Raw genomic sequence first — 20947 nt, 5'->3', positions numbered from 1 at the left:
CAATACACTGCAACTCGGGTCCTCTAAGAGCCCAGGGAACCGCCTGCCAACTGCCTAGCCCAGGGTTCAAGGACGGAGTGTCAGAAATGCAGCCTGTCATAGATCATGAGCACTGTCAGAAAAGCACCACAGGAAGATAAAAGCAACGCTGTCAGCCAGCCTAAGCCACCTCCAAGTGCAGGCTTCGCCTAGGGAAGCCTTAGTCTCTGTATCAGACTCTGAAATCCTGAAGCACACCCTTGGCAAGTACATTCTGCACCCTGGTCCCTAGGATGACATTATCACATCGGGAGTTACGAGATTCCCAGATGGGCACAGTGACTCACACCTGTGACTTCAGCATTAGGGAGGTAAGGTGGGGTGATCACCAGGGCCCAGGGGTTTGAGATCAGTACACACACACACACACAGAGTGTGTGTGTTCATCTCTGGTTACAAACCATTGCTATCTTGCAGAAGATTTAAAAGAACGTGGTATCTGCATTTTCTTGGGAGTGCATAAAACATAGCTCGAGGGGAGCCTGGTGTGGTATCACACACTTGTACTCTAAGCACTCAAGAGGCTAAGGTTAAAGATGGTGCCTTGAAGGCCAGCCCGGACAACATCGAGCGATCTGTCTCAAAATACCAAAACCAACAAATCCAACCTCCAAATATTTGGAGACAGATACAGGAGCCAGATGGCAATGATGGCTGTCAGGTATAGCTGGGTCTCCCTAAGAAAGCCAGGTAGCAAGGCCAAGGTCAGAAGGACGTCACTGTGTGACTTTTATACCTACTGGATTTTAAATCGTATGGAAATATATTATCTAGCCAACCTTTTTTAAATTGTGGGCTAGGGAATGTGCTCAGTTGGTAGAAGCTTGCCGAGCATAAAAGAAACCCTGGGTTTGATCCCCAGCACCAGATAAACCCAGACATGGTGGTGCACAGCTATAATACCAGCACTGGGGAGGTGGAGGCAAGGAGTCAAGAATTCAAATCCCCCTCAGTTATTCCGGGTTTGAAGCTGGCCTCAATTACATAAGATGCATGAGCCCCTATCTCAGAAACAAAAATGATTTTGAATAATGTCAATGTTACCTAGTTAAAACAATTAAATTAGGGGGCTAAAGAGATGTCTCTGTGGTTAGAGAACTGCCTGTTCTTACAGAGGACACAGGTTCATTTCCCTGGACCCACATGGTGATTTACTATGGTCTGTAACTCCAGCTTCAGGGATCTGCCTCCCTCTTGTGGCCTCTTTGAGCAACTAAACATACACAGCACACACTCACAAACACACACACACAAATAAGACAAATCTTTTTTTAAATGTAGGTAGGATCTGGAGAGATGGCTCAGCAGTTATGTGCACTTCTTTTTGCAATGACCTGAGTTCAGTTCCCAGCACCTACACGGCAGCTCGCAACCACCTTAACCCCAGTTCCAAGAGATCCACCACCCTCTTCTGACCTCTGCAGGCGCAAAACATTCAAACACTTAAGATAAAAATAAATCTAAAAAATTGCCTACTGTGATTAAAAAAAAAAAAAGAATCAAAGCATGATCTTTAGAGCTCCAGAGGAATGAGCATCAGCGCTGCCTTTCACTAGCTCTCAGGCTTAAGAATCTTATGTAAGCAGAGCAGTGGTGGCGCACACTTTTAATCCCAGTAGAGGCAGCAGCAGGTGGATCTCTGTGAGTTTGAGGCTAGCCTGGTCTAAATAGCAAATGACAGGCCATCCAGTGCTACTATCAGATCCTGCCTTAAAAACAAAAGTTCGTCCATCAAGTGATGCTGGTAAGAAACATGCCCTGAAGAACTGTGGCCATGGGTGGGATGGGGGAGGGGGGAGAATGGGAGAAGGGGAAGACAGTGCTCTCTGGTTAGTGAGTTTACATGTCTTCTTTTGTCTGTCTTTCTGTTCTTTGGACTTTTTGATGGGTTCATGTATCTGTTTTATTTATTCATTCATTCATTCATTCATTTGTTCATTTATTCACTCATTTATTTATTCACTTACTTACTTACTTACTTACTTTATTTATTTATTTATTTATTTATTTATTTATTTATTTATTTATTTATTGCACAGTGTTCTGCCTGCATGTACACCTGCAGGCCAGAATTTATTTGTTTGTTCGTTCATTTGTTCATTCATTCATTCATTCATTCATTCATTCATTCATTCATTTATTTATTACATGGTGTTCTGCCTGCATGTACACATGCAGGCCAGAAGAGGGCACCAGATCTCATTACAGGCGATTGTGAGCCACCATGTGGTTGCTGGGAATTGAACTCAGGACCTCTAGAACAGTCAGTGCTCTTAGCAGTTGAGCCATCTCTCCAGCCCCCTATCTGCTTTTTTTAATCAAGGTGAGAGGACACAATAAAGCCATTCCCTGCTTGGGGAAACAAGGCTAGCATATTGATTTGGGTTTGAGCATCTGAAGACAAGACACATTCTCAGAAAGCAACTGGAAAGCGCAGCCAGTAAGATCAGCAGTGCACGCCCGCCCTGAATCCAAAGTGGTGCTAAACACTGTCATCAGGTGATTCAAACGAAGCATTTACCCGGAGGAAAGGCAGGAACCTTTTTTGTATTTAATAGTGAAATACTCATAAATTACTACAAATAGATTCAAGTTTCCAGAACACCTTCCAGTGAGCCTGGGTTTTGTGTCAATCAGCAGCCCCCACTCACAGTGTGGCAAAGCTCCATTCATATTCACCTCACCTTTCTTTCTCCTTTTCGTAAGGCAGGGTCTCCTGTAGCCTAGGCTATCTAGCCCCATCCCATGAGCTATGTAGCTGAGGATGACTTTGAACTCCTGACCTTCCTGCATTCTCTTCCCAAGTGCTAAGATGATGTGTGTGCACCACCACACCTGCCCTATTCCCCTACTTCTTGTGTGTGGGTGTGGGTGTGCATGGGTGTGGGAGTGGAAACTAGAGGCCTTCCTTAATCACGTCTATACCTTATTTCTTTATTCAGGGCTCTCACTGGATGTGGAGCTCACTGATTTGCTAGCCTGGCTAGTCAGCACATCCTCAGCACTGGGATTACAGACTTCACCGCCATGCCCAGCTTTTTAGGTGGTTCTGGAGATCAGAACACATCTCCTCATGGTTGCATGACAAGCACTTTACTAACCATTTTCCTAACCCCATCCCCTACTTCTTTATGAACAATAGTAACTCAGGTGGCATATACAATAAACAATTCTACTTCTCTTGCATGGATCACCTCAGGTCTTTTAATCATGGCTAAATGCCGTGGAGTGGTTGTTCTCTAACAGTGCCGTCAAGATTGCCCTGGGCTTACACTTGAGGACGGGTGGGAGGAAGCAGTAGGAGCCCCTCCTAGAGGTGAAACTGCTGTGCACATTCCTTTTTGACAGAAGGCACTGCCCTGTCCCTTCTCCAGGCTGTATCATCTGTCAACTCACCCACAGTGCACCCCATTCTCCGAGTCCCCAGACACTCAGAACCATTCTCTGAACTCCCGCTGTGCTGGGAAAGCCTTCCTGCCAAAAACTTCTCATTCCATGTACTGATCAGGGAAGACATGAAGTTTCTAGGGTCACTGAGATGCTCGGTAGGTAAAAAACACTTGCCAGCAAGCTTGACAACCTGAATTTGATCCAACTCCTGTAAGTTGTCCTCTGACTATTACATTCACTCTTTGGTGCACACATACCTGCACATGTACATGTGCATGCACACACACACACATACACACCATACATACACACACCTGCACACACATACACACCATATACACGCATACCTGTGAGCACACACACTACATAAAATAAAATAAAATGTTTTTAAAAAGAGGAACTGAGGCTGGACGGTGGTGGCGCACACCTTTAATCCCAGCACTCGGGAGGCAGAGCCAGGTGGATCTCTGTGAGTTCGAGGCCAGCCTGGGCTACCAAGTGAGTCCCAGGAAAGGCACAAAGCTACACAGAGAAACCCTGTCTTGAAAAACCAAAAAAAAAAAAAAAAAAAAAAAAAAGAGGAACCGAAGAGTTAGCTCAGCACTTAAGAATATTTGCTGCTCCTGCACAGGACCCAGATTTGTTCATAACATCTATATTAGATGGCTCACAACCACCTGTAATTGCAGTTTTTGGAGGTTTGACACCTTTTGATCTCCATGGGCAACACCTCTCTGCATGTGCTGCACACACATACATGAAGGCACACACACACACACATAAAATAAAAATCAATGTTTAAAAAATAAGTTTATCTTTTTAGATAGATATACACATTTTCAGATAAAGTTAAATGATCTATAATTTGTTTCAAAATAATCAGGGTGCAGTAGATGGGGCCAGTGGAGGGCCTGCCTGATGCTGGTAGAGGCTGGAGGAGACAGGTCACGGTTAATTCTACTTTCTTATTTTCTTTTCTCTTTCTTTCTTTCTTTCTTTCTTTCTTTCTTTCTTTCTTTCTTTCTTTCTTTCTTTCTTTCTTTCTTTCTTTCTTTCTTTCTTTCTTCCTTCCTTCCTTCCTTCCTTCCTTCCTTCCTTCCTTCCTTCCTTCCTTCCTTTCTTTCTTTTTTTTTTTTGTTGTTGTTGTTTTTGTTTTTTTTGAGACAGGGTTTCTCCGTGTAACAGTCCTAGCTGTCCTGGATCTCACTCTGTAGCCCAGGCTGGCCTTGAACTCACAGAGATCCACCTGCCCCTGACTTCCTAGTGCTGGGATTAAAAACGTGTGCCACCACATCCAGCTCCTTTCTACTTTTTGTGCTTGAGGTTTCCAAAATGGGAAAGGGGAAAAACACTCTCTAGCCAATGACTTTTCACTAAATAATTTCTTTTAATTATGGTTGAAAATATAAACACTTACAACCAGCTACAGTAGAACACACCAGCAGTGTCACTGGGGAGGTTGAGGCAAGAACAATGGAAAGTCAAAGCCAGCTTGAGTTCAAGGATAGTTTAGTGAGAGCCTGTCTCAAAATAAAATGAAGAAATGGGCGGGGGGGGGGGGGGGGGGGGGGGGGGGGGGAGATACGACACAGATTAGTGATCGAGTGTGCAAGAGACACTAGTTTCAGTCCCAACACCATAACAGCAAACAACAACAAAAACCAGAAATGTGGACAAAGGATGCAGTTGCAGGAGGAGAACCATCGCTACCTCGTTTTCTCAGTAGCATTATTTATAGTCTCTAAACCCTGGAAACAGCCTTAGGGACAGTAGGGGACACACGCAGAACCTGCAGATCTCGAAGGTCAAACACACTTCAGAACACATTTGCACCCATGGAACAGCTAGCAATAACAGCTAACAGGGTTATTTCTAGGTGATAGGACTTGGGGTGAACCTTACTTTGACCTTTTCATGATTTCCTTGATATTTCCTCAATGGAAATAATTTTTCTTTTCATAAACAGGAAAATTTTTCCCATTGTACAAAGGCTGCCGGGTGAAGCACCTAGGAGAGGCGCCATTTCTCAGGGCGTCTCTAACTCCTCATCGCTCCTCCTGAAAAACCGAAGAGCACCTTCTGTGGTCATCTCAGTCACCCGAGCAGACACTGTGTTCCACCATTTACCAGTGAGCTCTGTGCTCAGGTTCCTGAGTCATCAACCTGGGCTGCTGCGTGCAGAGTCCTACTCTGCCCAGTCTGTGTCCTACACAAAAGGCCACACAGCCCCACTGACACCAGTGCTGAAGGGGCCATGAAGGACCCCAGTGTGGGTGACAGTGCATTCTTGTCCCAAATCCTAGTCATCTCTCTATGTCGCCTGGACCACATCCACATCTACACTGTGCTCTAGTGTAAGAAAACGAAAGCTTAGTGCCCAAACTAAAAACCCATTATCACTGGTGAGAGAGATCTCTAATGCAAACTATGATTTAAATACAACAGCATGCTAAAGATAGATTGGAGCAGTGAAGAGCTCAGCGTCTGCAATCAGGTGACAAAGTGAGGAGACACAATGTGTCACCAGGATTAACTGATCCTTAAACATTTCCACCTCAAGATATAATGCTGCTGGTTGATAGTGGCGCCTACCTTTAACTCCAGCACTCAGGAGGCAGGTAGGCGGATCTCTGGGAGTTTGAGGCCAGCCTGGTGCATAGAGTGGGTTCTAGGACAGCCAAGGCCATTACACAGCAAAACTCTGTCCTGAAAACAAACAAACAAACATACATACATACATACATACATACATACATAAAGATACATGACAAGAAGAGCCGACTAAGAAATGTGCCCTGAAAGCCCCACCCAGAAGGTCTAGGAGAAAGACCAGCCTAGAGGCACCAAGAGAGAAGAAAATGTCCACCTCAGGGCCCAGCCGTGTGTTTGTGTGTGCAGCTACAGACATACATAAACATACACAGAGACAGACAGACACTGAGGTCCAGACAAGTTGACTTATTTGCCACGTCACAAAAAAGTAGCAGAATTACTGCTACAATCCTGCCAGAATTTTCTGTGCTAGCATAGGCTTGGCCAATAAATCTTTGAAAATACTTTTAAATTTGGGGGAATGAGTTTGAGACAGGGTCTTGCCATTTAGCCCTGGCTAGCCTAAAACTGGCTATGTTGATCACAATGGCCTTGGACTCACAGAGACCCACCTGCCTCAGCCTCCTGAGTGCTGGGGAAAGGCACGCGTCACCAGTTTTGTGTTGTGTTGTTTTCAATTTTTAAAAATACGTTTGTTACATGTGGTGATCTGTTTGTGTGTGCACCCATGGGTGAGCGCCACTGTGCGTGCACACGAGGCTGGAAGACAACCTGCGGAAGCTGCTTCTTTCTGTCCACTAAGTGTGTCTTCGACTTTGGACTCAGGTCATCAAGCACCTTTATCCACTGAGTCATCTTACCAGCCCCGGACAGGAAACTCTCTAAAGGTGCTGCAGGACTTCCGCCCTCTCCTCCCCCCTGCAGATGTGATGGGCAGGAAGAAGAACCAGTTGAGGGGTCCAGCTTCAGCTGTGAGAGGCCCAGAGCTAGACTACTACAAAGCATGAGGGCTAGTCTAGCTAGCCCACAGCTGGGTCTCTGTAGCCTCAGCCATCAAATACTGAGACTCATCTTTACTCTAAAACAGCCCAGGGAGTTTCCTAGCTCCTCAAACAGCCTTTGACGTCACTTTTTGGTCTGCTCCTTTGTGTGTTGAGATGGGGGGTGGGGGAGTGGGTCTCTTGTAAGGCCAGCTGACCTCAAAGGAATTGTGTAGCCCTGACCCTGGACACGTGACCCTTCTGCGCCCACCTCCTGAGTGCTAGGATTATAACCTAGTGCCCTGTACCTGGATTGGTGTCCTGTTTCTATTAGCATTTCAAATTACTTATCCAGGTACAGAAGAGAGCCCTGTGACAAACCTCATGGACGCTGTGGTCACTGCTCACTGGAGAACAGATGGGGCCAAGGATGGAGATCTGTGGTAGAGTATGTGCTTGGCATGCAAGAGGCTCTGGGCTCTGTGGAAGGGAGGGAGGGTAGTAGAGAGCCAGCGGCATGGTTCAGTGGACAGCAGTGTCTGAACCCTAAAACCCACATAAAGGTGGAAGGAGGAGAAAACTGACTCTACAGAATGCCCTCTCGCTTCCACAGGTGCACTGTGGCACACACACCATGCACACACAAACATACACAATAATACATAATAAATAGCTTTCTTTTTTTGTTTTTGGTTTTTCGAGACAGAGTTTCTCTGTGTAACTCTGGAGCCTGTCCTGGAACTCACTCTATAGCCCAGGCTGGCCTCGAACTCACAGAGATCCGCCTGCCTCTGCCTCCCGAGTGCTGGGATTAAAGGCATGTGTCATCACTGACCGGCTCATAAATAAATAGCTTTCTTTAGAGAGAAGTGAGTAACAGGCTGAGCAGTGACTTGGATCAGCGTATGAGGGGAAATATTGACTCCTGGTGTCTCTCCTTCCCTCTTCTGGGAACGGGGAGGAACAGTTCCTGTGCAAGCCTGCTCTGAACCGAAAGAGGCCTGTAAGCGCTTGTCTCAGCAAACGTCAGCTATCACTACACACTATCACTTCACTGTTACCACTACCAAGTCCGAGGGTTTTGGTTTTTCTTCAGCCAGCTTTGTGTTTCATCAATGAGGTAACCTCAGGCCATGACCCCGTCCTTGCACAGGAACAGCCACTCCGTGGTAAAGGAGGTGGGGGGGGGGTGTGCATGGCTCTCAGCATCTAAGGCTTTGGGTCAAGGGTTTGTACTTCTTCCCTTATAGGGTTTTCTGAATCTGGTTCACCATGGTGACACGGGAGATGGATCTGACAACTCAGATCTTGGATACACAGATAATGGTGACAACAACAGTTATTTTAGTGACCCGCAGCTGGGGCAGCTCCATTTTCAGATCATCCAGCTGTTTGAATAGCTCCACCCAAAATTCATCCAGCTCTTTGGGTGGCTCCACCCTCAGATCTTCCAGTAGCTCCTCCTTCTTGGTCATGGCTGCACTGCTTGCAGCTACAGTGGCCTGACTGGAAGGCGTCCCTAGTTCTGCTTCCCATCACCTAGGTGAGTATACTAGAGATCTTGTAGGCAAGTGTACCTAGGGACCGTGGTGAAATCCAGACCCTGATTTTTCCGATCTAGGCTTAGACTGCATTGTCGAGAAGCACCCAGTAACAAGAGTACTTCTGTCAGGCACAACACACTTGGACCAGCAAGAATCGACCTACCTCAGCACTTGCGGGCGCTTAACACACTAACAGACAGGAATGGCCTCTCAGTATCTCAATGTCCTCACCTGAAAACAGGACAATCTATACTCCACATGACCACGACTGACTGGGAATCAGCTGACGAGAAGCCCAGGAAGGAGCACCATAAACACCAGAGCTACACGTAGCAGACGGTGTAGTCGTAAGTCTCACTGTCCACGATGCTGCACATGCATCACTGAATGCCAAATTTACCACGGCTGTCACTGGTACATGTGAAATGAGGCCTGGATCTCTTGCTTGGATGAGCTACTACTCTCAAGAGTCCTCTAGGAATTCTGGCAGAACATAGCAGCTTTTCAAAGCCTTCCCCCCATCTAACATGCTCTGAACCTTTAGACCTACTGTCCAGCGGCCAGGAAAGAGGCACTTTGGCAGGGAGAACATGACCATCTGAGGCACTGGGAGTGAACTGTGCTAGTGAGTCTATGCGCTCCCCCGGAGCTGGCTGGCTAGGCTCATCCCAACCTCCATCAGCCAAGATCCACAAGTCAGGACAGCAATGCTAACAGCCTGAGTCAGGTAAGCACGACCCTAGCAGGGCCCACACCTACCGCTCCACAGACTGGCATACGGCCAGCCTAGAGAGAGCAGGTCTTCTGGGTGCCCAAGGTGGAGCTCCGTCAGATGCTCCTGGCTGCCTTCCTTCAGCAGAAGCTGGAGATTCTTTCCAAGGGCCTAAGGTACTGTCTGCACCTTGGGCCTCTGGGAATAATTCAGTTGTTTCTCTCAGGGCACCTCACCAAAAAGTCCTCTAATGTTTTGGAGACAGATGGCCCCTCGAACATCTACCTAGCTGCTCGGGCCAGAAACCTAGGAGTCATCCTTAATCCTCCCATCCTGCTGGCCTCACCTCCAAAACATGTCTTTCTGCTACCACCACCCTAGAAGGCCACCTCCATCTTACTAACCTCCTACCTAGTCTTCTGGCTGCCACTGAAAGCTCTCCCAAATCCATAAGCCAGAGGCCAGAATGAATTCACTTTCTCTTGTGTTTCCTTTTGCGATGCTGGAGACGGAACAGAGGGCAGGCCACACTAGGGGAGCACTCTGCACTGGACCTCACCATCTGCCCTCCAAGTGATTCCAAAACAAAACAAAAAACTCGGGGCTGGGGGTGTAGCTCAGTTAGTGGGGGGCTTCTCTGGTATACACAAGGTTCTGAGTTCAGCCCGAGCCCCATATGCGCTGGTGTCGTGGCATGTACCTAAAACCCCAGCACACAGGAGACGGGCAAAAGAATCAGAAGTTCAAGTTCATCCTTAGTTGACTACATAGAGAGCTTAAGGTTAGCCTAGGCTACATGAGACCTTGTCTCCAAAAAAAGAAAAAAAAAAAAAAAAAAAAAAAATTAAATAAATTTAAAAAGCAGCTAAGGCTGGAGAGATGGCTCAGGAAGTGCTTTTCCCAAAGTTCCAGCACCCACATGGTGGCTCTCAGCCCTCAGTAACTCCACTTCCAAGAGATCCCACACCTCCTCTGGCCTCTGTAGACATGCTGAAAGTGGAACACCAGCACATGTACCGGCAAAACATCCACACCCACTCAAAAACAACAAGCCGGGCGGTGGTGGTGCACGCCTTTAATCCCAGCACTCGGGAGGCAGAGGCAGGCGGATCTCTGTGAGTTCGAGGCCAGCCTGGGCTACAGAGCGAGATCCGGGACAGGCTCCAAAAAAAGCCGACAAAAACGAGAACACCTACATCATGACACCTGCTTCTGGACTACTCCCGCCTGTTAGTCCCTCTATGGGAAACTCCCACTGGCACTCCAGCTACCTCGCTCCACCACAGCCACTTCTTGTAGTTTCTGGAACTTACCAAGCTTGTTCCCACCTTGGAGTCTTTATCCTTTTGGTATGCCTTCAAACAGTGTGAGCCCCTTCCTGAAAGTGAGCCTCAACAAATATGTTACCACCTCCTCACAGATAACCTTTCTGATCACTCAACTGAACCAGCAGCACCTCGCCCCCCAGAAGTGATGTTCTAACCCACCACTGAGCTCACCCTGCTCAGATTCCCTCGTCTGTCTACTCTTTGGTTTTCAGTTTGCACCTGCTGAACTGTAACCGTGAGACCAAGGACCTGGCCATCTCTTCACTGTCATCCCCAGACGACACAGGGCGGCCACATACCAGTTGCTCAGCAGATGTCACACAAATGAAGCCAAGAGCACAGCAGCAAGCGCACTGTGCTTCGAGTCAGACAACCCGGGCACCAATGTGAGGTGGGCCACTTCCTGGAAGCAAGGCTTTTTTTTCTTCCTCAGGGTTCCCCATCATCCACTAGAGAGCTGAATCTGCACCTCCCCTTCCTCAAGAGTACCAGTGAGCCCGAGTAAAGCCCATTTCAGAACTCAAAAGCATCAAGATCCACACAGACAGCAGTGTGTCAACTACCACAAGACAAGGCTGTTCCTCAGTGACCTGAAAATCCATAGATGAAATGTGTGATCCCGGCATGGAGGGAAACTGCAAGTGCAAGGCCAGCCTGGGCTCCATGACAGGACCCTGGCAAGACAAGAAGAAATGGAAGGAAAAAGAGAGGAGAAAGGAAAAGGAGGGGAAGGAAAGAAAACGGAAATAAAGAGGTGTAGACGCAACCTGAGGCTCCCCACCCCACCCCGCCCCACGCTGCTCCCACCCCCAGGTACCTGGCAGACATCTCAGGACACAGTAGACAGCAGTGGCCTGACTCTGGCCAGACAGACACAACACACGAATCCCTTCAGAAGGTCAAGGCGGGTGTGTTGACACATAACCAGCCTCATCTGCTCGGAAAGCTAAGGTGACAGGATCACTTGAGCCTGGAAATTAGAGGGTGGCCAGAGCAACAGGGTGACAAAAGCCAAGAGGCCGGAGATGGGGTCGGTTAGCAGAGTGAGTGCCTAGCGCGCACACGGCCTTGGTAAACCCATAACACTGAAGGGGGGGGAGGGAGATCAAATTCTATTAAATGACAGTTACTTACAAATTAAGTTCTAGGTTCCTTGAAGGTTGTGGGGGTATAATATTCTGTATATCCCTGGGACAGAGATTTACTGAATTTGGTGCCAAACAACAAAACCTCGATTTCTATAACCAATTTCCTCCTTAAAGCAAACAAATAAAAACAAGGCCTTGAGGGGTTGGGGATTTAGCTTAGTGGTAGAGCGCTTGCCTAGCAGTGTCAAGGCCCTGGGTTTGGTTCTCAGCTCCAGAAAAACAAACAAACAAAAAAACCCAAAAAACAAGGCCTTGAGTAACTCAGATTGACCCCAAACATGATATATAGCCAAAGTGGCCTTGAAATTCTGATTCTTCTGCCTTTAACACCTGAGCGCGGGGATTACAGACACATACCACCATGCCAGGCTCTATGTGGCACCAGAGGTGAAATCCAGGGTTCATGCATACTAGGCAGTCATTCTACCAACTGATCTACACTCCCTTCCTTGCCCCAGATTTCCCCTTTCTTTGCAGCCCATCCTGGCATGGAAGTCCTGGTTCCTGGAGAAAGCCTGCAATAACACCAACATTTACATAAGGCCACAGTGGCAAGTGTCTCATGCTTATGATGATCTTGTAAGATTGACAGACCTGAGGTTATAACCACACACTGTACTCATTCATCAACCACAAATAGGATATGAAATATAGTACAGGTGCTAGGTTAAACCCAAATAATGACGGCTAATGTTTACCAAATGTGCTAGGCAGTTCACATGGATCAGGCTCAAGTCACTCTTCCTAATAGCCTTGCAAGATGTTATCTGCTCTGAGGGTGAGGAAGCGGTGATACACACGGTAAGCGTTGCTGGGTGGCGTGCAGTCTGAAGGTGGCTGGCCAAGCTTTTAACCCAGCAGGCCAACTGCAGACTTGAACCACAACAGCACTGATGGGGCCTTTAGTACCATCCAGCCAAAACCCCTCACTAAAGAGGGGCCAAGAGATACAGAATGCCACTCTTACACATTCCAGCATGGGGTGGGGGAATTCATACTTTGAATGCTATCTATTTCAATGATGCTTTCCCCCCTAAGCGCCATAAATTATTATAGGAAAACCTTAGTACCAGGAGTGGGCTACCTCACCATGAGCTGTTGGAGAATGATGCTATTTTGGTCTGGGTTTGCTAAATGAACAGAACTGAGAATGAATGTATTTATTAAAAGGTAATTTATTAGACTCGCTTACAGGATGCAGTAGTCCAGCAATGGCTGTTACTCACTGTAGTGGCCAAGAAATAGGCAGTTGTTCAATCCACAGGGCTGGATGTCTCAGCAGTCCCCATTCAAATCACTGGAGATGCCCTTGAGGGACCCACAACAGGCTAATGCCACAGCCGCTGGTTGCCCGCCAGAATGAGATGGTAAGAATTAATGCTGAAGGCACATAAGCTTTGGTTTCCTGACACAAGAGAACCCAAGCTGGAACTGAGCTGGAAGTTCTCCCTGCCGCTGGCTGTGGTTCACAGGCCTGGAAGGTGCTGCAGCCTGCTGGGGGAAGAACTGTCACCAACAGTGTCATAGGGTGTGGATGCCCAGGGAGATGCACCCACTGCTGCAACAGAGGCGTGACTGTCACAGGTAACCCAGGTAACGAACAGCTTCTGCTTGGATCTGAGGCCTGCTCTACAGAAATGAGTTCCCAGCTGGTACTGCAACCTGGTCAAAGGCCCATGGAGAAGACATAGGCCCTAGTGGGAAGCGACTATTGTATTACTAAATGGACACGATGTATCTGCCAAACTAAGTTCTAAATATTTAGTGCTGAGGTCAGTTTTGCTCAAAGAAGCTTCTTCGGCAGTGGGCAGTGGTGACTGAGGCTCATAACTGGTCAAGGTGCTCAGCCTAGGGGGTAAATGTACCCCCTCCAAGGTTCAGAGAACGCCACAGAAGAGGAGGCAGACGGAACGTAAGAGGCAGAGGACGGGGAGTGGAGTGCGTGGAATGCTGTCTTTGGGCAGGACGTGGCTGTGGCCCCCTGAACTCTCAGCAGCTGTGCTTACCTGTGTGTAGACACACGAGACTGAGCCCGTCAATGTTCAGTCATGGAGGGAGAAGGGTTCCGGGAGGCCCACTCCTCCGGGAGGAGGTACAGGCACCTGATGGTTGCTGAGGAAGAGGCACTTCCTTCAGTCACCCAAACACTAGTTAGCTGCCCGTGCTCTTAGAAATAACCCCTCACTGCCAGGCGGGGATGGCACATGCTTTTAATTCTAGCACTCAGGAGGCAGAGGATCTATGTGAGTTCAAGGACAGCCAAAGAAACCCTGCCTCAAAAATAAGTAAGTAAGCAAATAAACAAATACATAAATAGATGATAGATAGCCAACCCTTGCGGGATCCCGTTCCTATAAGCGATCCTAATTAAACTGGCTGGGTTGCCAAAGGCGTGGGGAGATGTGGAAGGAGGGGTATTTGGTGAGAGAAAGGAGATCAACAGGAATGGGAGGATAACGGGTGAATACGAGCAAAGCACATTATATTCACGTATAAAAGAGTCCCAGTGCGGCAGGGAGACGGCTCAGCGGGTAGAGCACTTGCCACACAGGCCTGACAACCTGAGTTTGATCCCCAGGACCCACATAAAGGGGGAAGGAATCAACTCCACGAAGCTGAGTTCTCACCTCCACATGCCATAGCACATATCGGCACTCACACACACACATCACACACACACACACACACACACAAACTACAGCAATAAAGGTATTTTTAAAGGTCAACGAAATTTATTAGATAAAATGAATGTTTGCTAGTAACAAACGCAACGAAGTTTTTTCTGAGATCGTGTCTCCATGCCATTGGGAGAACAACCTCTAGCCGAAGCAATTAGAAGCAACTCAAAATACCCTTGTGGCCTCCTAGCAGTTACTGTTGAGAAAGCAGAGGCATCGGGGAGCAGGGCATAAAATGCATGTCCAGCACTGGAAGCCTCAGGTTCTTAGGCAAGCCAACTCAATTTTCTCAGGCACAGGTTCCTCATCTACAAGATGGGCTGCCTGACAGAGTCTGTGAAGATTATATGAGATAACACGCCTCAAAAACCTTCTTAATCATCAAGCTCTAAATGATCACTACTCTCTACGCACTTCGCAGAAGAGAGAGCTATACCCCTGTTCTTCTTATAAATTCACCGGTGAAGAACAAGGCACAAGTACAAAACGAAACCATAACCCCCGCCATATACAAAGTCTTATCTCTGGGTTTCTTCCCACCAGGACCTCTTGAGAGGTCAACATCTCCTCTTCTCTGAGCAGATCAAGAAGTAAAACTGTGGGTGGGGAATGGCCAGGGTGGTAGGAATACCCGGGAGCTGGCAAGCTACACACCTTAGCTCCCTGGTCCCAAGTCATCTTTCCCCTCCCGGAAGGCTCCATCCCATTCCAAATACCTCACTATAGTGTGGTAAGCACTAACCAGGTGTTTTGTAGAGGGGGGCTCACAAGTACCCACGCCTACACGAGGATTTATAGGCAGTTAACGGTTGCTAGGGGGAGGGGCTCACAAGACCCCGCCCATTCCTGAGGTGCCCTGCTGGCCCCCCATCCCACCCGGCACCTCAGACGAGTTAATGGTGATTGAGGGGGTAAGAGGCATTTTCTTCTGTAGTGTAGCCATGGGTAAAATGCCCACGCCCCTGCAAAGAACCCTGTACCAAGTTTTTGCAAGCTGCCCTAGGGAATGGAATTAGAAGGGGCTAGAAGAAGGGAAGGGGGTCAAGTGGGAGGGGGACATGACCAAAATACATTATATACACAAATGAAACCCGTTATTATGTGCAATTAACATCTGCTAATTAATAAATAAAAAGCCAGATGTGCCAAGCTACTCCAGATGCCCTGCCCCACTGGCTTCCCACAGCAGACCATTATCCCACTTTACAGATGAGCAAAAGACTCAGCGCCACGCGATGCAGCTTCAAACTCAAGCACACAGACTTCAAACAGGACTCTTGGTCCCCAAGTAGAGTACCCTGGCGGCTCTCCCTCTCCCCACCTGCAGCCCTTTCACGTACACTTCTCCTCTGCAAGTGTCAGGACCCCACTGAACAGACAGGTCTGTTGCTGCCAGAGGGGGCAAGGGGTTTGTCCAAGGTCACACAGCCAGCCAGGCATAGCTCCGAGGCTCGGACCTCAGGTGCTTGCTTCCTGGGCTGCTTTCCCAGCCGGAACCTGTGACTACGGCCGCGGAACCGCAGTGAGGACTTCGCAGGGGCGGCCGAGATTGGGGGTCCTGCCGGCCGCGCCCGAGAAGGAGCCTGGTGTTCAGCTAACCCAGAGGCCGGGCAGAGGATACTGCGGCTCGCGGAGCAGCGACGCCGGGACAACGCTGGGCGCCCCGCGGGGACCCCGCATCCCGAACTCACCTGCAGCCGCAGCCGAGAGCGGGCGGCGGCGGCGAACCCCGGGCTCAGCCATTCCCCGCTGCCCCGGATGGGGAGAGAACGCGGCCGCTCACTTCCTTAGCAACCCGGCTCGGCGACCCACTTCCTTAGCAACCGCGTCAATTTCAATAACTTTATTGGGCCTCGGACGCAGACAGCCCACCGAGGGGCGGGACCCGGTGTGCAGTGGCACTTCCCAGGTTCCCTGCGCGCGCCGACACTCTGACCCACCTAGGAGCCCCGATTTCATCCGCGGGTCTCCCGTGCCTCTGCGTCTCCTTCTATGAAACAGAACTCGGTGCCTTGGTCGCACTACGCGATTTCATCGTCCCCTTCCAAGAGCTCTTTTGCGTCAGTTCTCTGATCTAGGTCTCAGATTAGTGTCGAGCGGCTCCCAATTAGAGGGCACCCAGGGATGAAGCCAAATCCTTAGGAAAATCCTCGACTCTCCTCTGTCTGTCACTTCCATTCAGCCACAGCGTCCCTCGGTCTGCCTTTCAAATATCCCTGCATTTCTTCGCCAACAAGGGATAGCACCACAAACAAGGCCAGGCCACTGTCTTCTTTAGCCTAACCTGCTACTCCTACTCTGTTTATAAACTTTTTGCTCTGGCAATCCATTCCCGACGAGATGACCTAAATAATAATTTTAAAACCTGAAACACCTCACGTCACCCTCCCTTGATAGCATCTCTGGAGTCCCGCTACTCTCACCATGAAACAAAAAGCCTTGGCTGAGCATAATGACTCGTGCCTGTAATCCTAGCACTTGGGAAGTGGAGACAGGTTTAGAGCAAGTTTGTGGCCAGACTGAACTACACAGCGAGACCCCCCTCCCCAAATATCAAAATGAATCTACATAGTTTGCCGGGCGGTGGTGGCGCACGCCTTTAATCCAAGCACTCCGGAGGCAGAGGCAAGTAGATCTCTGTGAGTTTGAGGCCAGCCTGGTCTAAAAAGCTAGTTCCTGGACAGCCAAGGATACACAAACTCCTTCTGGGGAGCTGGAGAGATGGCTCAAAGGTTAAGAGCACTGGCTGCTCTTCCAGAGATACTAAGTTTAATTCCCAGCATCCACATGGTGGCTCACAACCATCTACAATAGATCTGACTCCCTCTTCTGGGACACAGGTATAATGCAGAGCACTCATATATAAAATATAAATAAATAAGGTTTTTAAAAATTTATTTAAAATATGTCTCCAAAACCAAGACAAAACAAACAAAAACAACAACATACAATTGTAGGAAAAAGACAGCGTCTCTGATGGCTCTGTGGATAAAGGCACTTGAGGACTTGAAGAGCCCAGGGACCCACAGGGCAGAAGGAAAGAAACAACTAAAGTTGTCGCCTGACCTCAGCACATGTACACTCACACACACAAACACGCACACACACACTGAATGTAATAAAAAGATACTAAACTGACTTAAAGTAAAGCTTACCTGTATTAGTTACAAATGCTTTACTGTGCCAAGCAAATAACACATAATGCAATATATGCGCTTATGTTTCATACAACCTTTGGTATTTTCTAGAGCTAATAATTACCAAAATTTCCCCCCATTTTCCTTAGTTCTTTTTGTTGCTGTTTGCACCCTCTCCCATTCCAGGGTGGCCTGAAATTCACTATGTAAGCAAAAATAACCTGGAACTTCTGGTCCTCCTGCTGCTGCCTAAGTTCTGACATTACAGGCACATGTTGCACCACGTCCCATTTACGCGGTGCTGAGGATGGAACCCGGGGCATCATGAATGCATGATGTGAACTCTATCACCTGAGCTCCACACTCAGACTAGACTAGTTGTTTGGTAGGGCTTTTTATTTGTTTTGTTTTGTTCTAATTTTATGTGTATGGGTGTTTTGTCTGCTTGAATGCCTGTGCACCCCATGTTTGCCTGGTACCCAAGGAGATCAGAAGAGGGCATGGATCCCTTGAAATGAAGTTAGAGACAATTGTGAGCCACCATGTGGGTGCTGGGAACCAAACCTAGGTCCTCTGCAAGAACAGCAAGTGCTCTTGACTATTGAGATCTCTCCATCCCTGTTGTAGAATATTAGTTAAAGATGTGTCACATTTGTTTATGCTGCAGAATATTTGTTTATTTAATGATGCAAAGATATGTTGCATTCTTTTATGTTGCATTTGTTTAACTTTATGAAATCCCGGCTAAAGTTTGTTTTCTCCTTCCTTGAGGCAGGTCACTCATGGCTCACTGCTGGGTATACATATACAGGTTAGCTGCCTTGTTAACATCATCTCAGGTGTACTAGGATTACAGATGCATACTACTGTGTATGGCTTTACATGGGTCATGGGGATCCAAACTCTGGTCCTCATGCCTACATGGCAAGCAGTTCATCCACTGAGCCATGTCCTCAGCCTCCAGATAGTTCTATTTATCCATGACATTTAAACAATTTGAAACACTTCTCCATTTTGTACATCCAAGGCTAGTTGGGTTCTTTCATTTAGAGATTTATATTCTTCTGATCTAGAAATGTATTATTTCTTTAGTAATTTTCTTCTCTCATTTTTCACCCTTCTACACCTTCATTATTTGGAGATGTTCCTTGTGAACCCCACTTACAATTTTTCTCCTTGTTTTTCTCCTCACCTCTCTCTTTTTAGCTTTTGTGTTCTGCTCTGTGACTTCTCCGGGCCCATCTGCTTCTTCTGTGGAAGGAGTCTGGTCTCACCTCTTAGACATCAGGTTAGCATGCTCATCTGCAGACATTTGAGCTTGCAACTTGTAGACCAGGCTGGCCTTGCACTCACTGAGATAACCTGCTTCTGTCTCCTGAGTGATGTGATTGAAGGTTTGTGCCACCATACCCAGCTACATTTATTTATTTTATGTGCTTGAGTGTTTTGCCTGCATGTATGTATGTATGTGTACCGTGTACATGCATGGTGCCCACAGAGGTCGTAAGATGGGGTGGTGGTTTGAATGAAAACGGCCCCCATAGGCTCATAAGGAGTGGCACTATTTGAAAGAATTAGGACATGTGGCCTTGTTGGAGGAAGTGTGTCACTGGGGGTAGGCTTCAGGGTTTCAGAAGCCCAAGCCAGGCGGAGTGGCTCCATCTTCCTGGGGCCTGCTGATCTGGATGTAGAACTCTCAGCTACCTCTCCAGCACCATGTCTGCCTGTGTGTCACCATGCTCCCCACCTTGATGAGAATGAACTAGACCTCTGAAACCCCTTTGGTTTTCCGGGTTCTATTGTAGCTGGAGATATCTCGGTGAGGGGGCCATGGACGCCTGGACATGTGGGATCTCAGGCTGTTTTTCTTGCCTTTTGCAGTCAATATCTACCTGAAAGGCAGGGTTATAGTTAAAGATGCCATGTGAGGCCTGTTTTTTTCTACCTCCCAGTTGGTGTTGAGGTCACACAGTATTTCAGTAGAATATAATGTGCTTTTTTCTGAGGTCATATGGGTCAGCAGAGCAGTGGTTAGGGATACATTCAAAGGCAGAGGCCGGTAGAACAAAGGGGGAGTGTTCCATGATGGCCTGCAATGGAGACGGGAGAAGATGAAAGGAGGGGAACATGGAGAACGGCTGGTCTGTTTCATCCGAAAGTGTGTTCCCTTAAGGAGAGCAGGGTGTGTGTGTGTGTGGATTCCCAAAGCATCCCCCAGTGGAACCCCTTCTTAGGATACTGAACATCTTTAGTGCCTTGGCCTGGATAGGTACCGATACCATCTTAGCTTAGAACTGAGTTCCTCGGGAACTTAGGTCTCCTTTCAGCTGGGTAGCTCTGGGGGCAAGCACTGGCTTTTGTATCACCTCCAGCTGGAGAACTGCGTCTCCTGCCAGGGAGCCTCTTGTCAAAGATACTGACTCCCTGTGCTGGGTTACTCCCTGAATGAAGGTTGTGGAGAAGTTGTATTTATAGTTAGGAACAGTTGCTTATAATTGTAATCCTCATCACGATAGGGTCCTAGCAGGCCATATGCCAATCATGGATGTCAAGAAAGCATCATGATCTAAAGGTGCTTTGTTCCTGAGACTCTGGGAAAGAGATATGTAGGGGCAATCCATAGGATGTTTCTTAAATTTGAACCAATTAAGGGGTAATTCTTCCTAGATGGGGGGAGATGATTAATCCACTTCATATTACAGAAAGGACAGGAACCTTGTATTTATTTTTCTATTGCTCTGACAAAACCCATGACCCGTGTAATTTATAAAAGAGAGGATTTTATTGGCATCTGCCTCTGCCCTCAAGCACTCAGATTACAAATGCATGATACCACATGGATTTTTAATTGTTTTTAGACTTCTTTATTTTATTATTTTATGTGTATGAGTGTTTGCCTACATGTAGGTATGTGCACCATGTGATTGCCTGGTTCCTGAGGAGGTCAGAAGAGGGTATCAGATCCACTGGAACTGGAGTTACAGACAGTTGTGAGCTGCCATGTGGGTGCTGGGAACTGAACCTTGGTCCTCTGCAAGAGCAATAAGTGCTCTCAACCACTGAGCCAACTCTCCAGCCCCCATGTGGCTTTTTAACATGGGTGCTGGGGACTGAACTCAGATCTCCATGATCTCTCGTGGAGACAACCCACTGAGCTATCACCCTAGACTACTATGGCTGGCTTTACTGTGATTTTTTTAGACAGGGTCTCACTATGTATAGAACTCACAGTGTAGACCAGGCTATCCTCATATTCATGGAGATCCATCTGCATCTGTCTCCTGAATACTATAATTAAAGGCTTGTGCCAGCATCCCTGGTCTTGATTATGAACTTGCCTACAGGAAGGAACTCCTCATAAACTTCCTACAGAGTTGACCAATAGCATGGCCCGGCTTTCCATGGCATGGCAAAAGGACCATTTCCCTTCTTCTCTGA

The 20947-nt window shown here is 47.8% G+C and overlaps 1 protein-coding gene across 7 annotated transcripts in view; it reads right to left on the bottom strand.

The window, feature by feature from the left end:
• The window catches only part of Kif3b (kinesin family member 3B), a 39979-nt gene extending 23755 nt beyond the window's left edge, over positions 1–16224 (bottom strand). For 2 of the 7 annotated variants that reach the window (XR_013050877.1, XM_076570876.1), the window contains exon 1: positions 16064–16169. The gene's annotated coding sequence lies outside the window, so the exon portion shown is untranslated. Of the gene's footprint in view, positions 1–4846; positions 4950–16063 lie in introns of all 7 variants that reach the window. The other 5 variants (XM_076570878.1, XM_076570874.1, XM_006985466.4 and 2 more) reach the window with 5 other exon arrangements.
• Positions 16225–20947: the final 4723 nt, after the last annotated feature.

Source organism: Peromyscus maniculatus, chromosome 4 (assembly GCF_049852395.1).
Source record: "Peromyscus maniculatus bairdii isolate BWxNUB_F1_BW_parent chromosome 4, HU_Pman_BW_mat_3.1, whole genome shotgun sequence".
Taxonomy (NCBI): domain Eukaryota; kingdom Metazoa; phylum Chordata; class Mammalia; order Rodentia; family Cricetidae; genus Peromyscus; species Peromyscus maniculatus.
Note: the sequence above shows the minus strand (reverse complement) of the source record. Positions and strands in the feature narration are given on the sequence as shown.